The sequence below is a fragment of the Colobus angolensis genome, unplaced genomic scaffold (genome assembly GCF_000951035.1).
Source record: "Colobus angolensis palliatus isolate OR3802 unplaced genomic scaffold, Cang.pa_1.0 Scaffold125, whole genome shotgun sequence".
NCBI classification, from domain to species: domain Eukaryota; kingdom Metazoa; phylum Chordata; class Mammalia; order Primates; family Cercopithecidae; genus Colobus; species Colobus angolensis.
In genome coordinates, this window is record NW_012113697.1 from 8,025,491 (window position 1) to 8,026,689 (window position 1,199).

Here is a 1,199-nt window from a genome sequence, read left to right on the forward strand (position 1 = left end):
AAGGAAGGAAGGAAGGAAGGAAGGAAGGAAGGAAGGAAGGAAGGAAGGAAGGAAGGAAGGAAGGAAGGAAGGAAGTGAGGGAGGGAGGGAAATTCCTTTGTCTGTACTACTCGGGAGACTGAGACAGGAGAATTGCTTGAACCCGGGAGGCAGAGGTTGCAGTGAGCCGAGATCGCACCACTGCTCTGCAGTCTGGACCACAGACCAAGACCCCAATTCAAAAAAAGCAAAAAACAAAAACACTCTGTGATTAAGTGGTTTCTAAAACCTGATGTGTAATACTTCAAAGATAAAATTGCTCTTCCACCAAACCTTTCTTTCAATATTTCTGAAACTGTAAAAAGTACTTTAAATTCTAATGTTATAAGCAAAGTAGCTAAAATGGGGCTGGTAATTTTTCCCCTCTGCTTTATCTTGAGTTAGAGTCGAAATATTTAAGCACCTCCGACTATGTAACAGCAAGCAGGTTCACCACACTGGGGAAAATGTCTTGAGTAATGAAAAGAACACCAAGATAATCTACCTTGTTACGCAATCTAGGCTTTTTTGAAAGTTATAAATGAAAAGAAATACAGTATAAAAGATGTCATTTGAATATTAATGGAGTAATTTTGCAATGCATTATTTATATATTTCAAATATCCAAAGCACCATATAACTGTTCAACTTTATTTCTTTTTTTTTTTATTCAAAGCCTACATTCATAGTTGCTTAATGGGATGTTTTTCTTTTCTTCGTATTTTTAGTGTCTTTCAATAAAATATATCATTTCTTAACATCTACATTTTGCTTAACTTTAGATCTACCCACACATACTCAGGCTGAAAATAAATGCTCTTTTACAAGTTAGATTTGGGGGGATTTTGTATGTTTTGCTTTGCTTTTCGGTTTTCATTGTAACCATAGTCAACTAGATTCAGCCATAAGACATCAACACTGACAAAGAGTAGTCCGGACTAGCTTTTGCACTTCCACATCATGATTAATTTACTATTCATCTGGTACCTTCCTATTAAACTTTGTCTTTAGCCTGTGAACTTTTCTTTCAGCTTCCAACAAAGGATTTCATTGCTTTAGGAATTGAGGTGTGGCTAAGTTTTTACCTGGGAGCAAAGGTGATGCAAGCGTTTCTGGTGAGACCTACCCTTGGTTTAGGGTGGGGAGGGACCGCATAACAGACCATCTGTAGACTCCTTCGG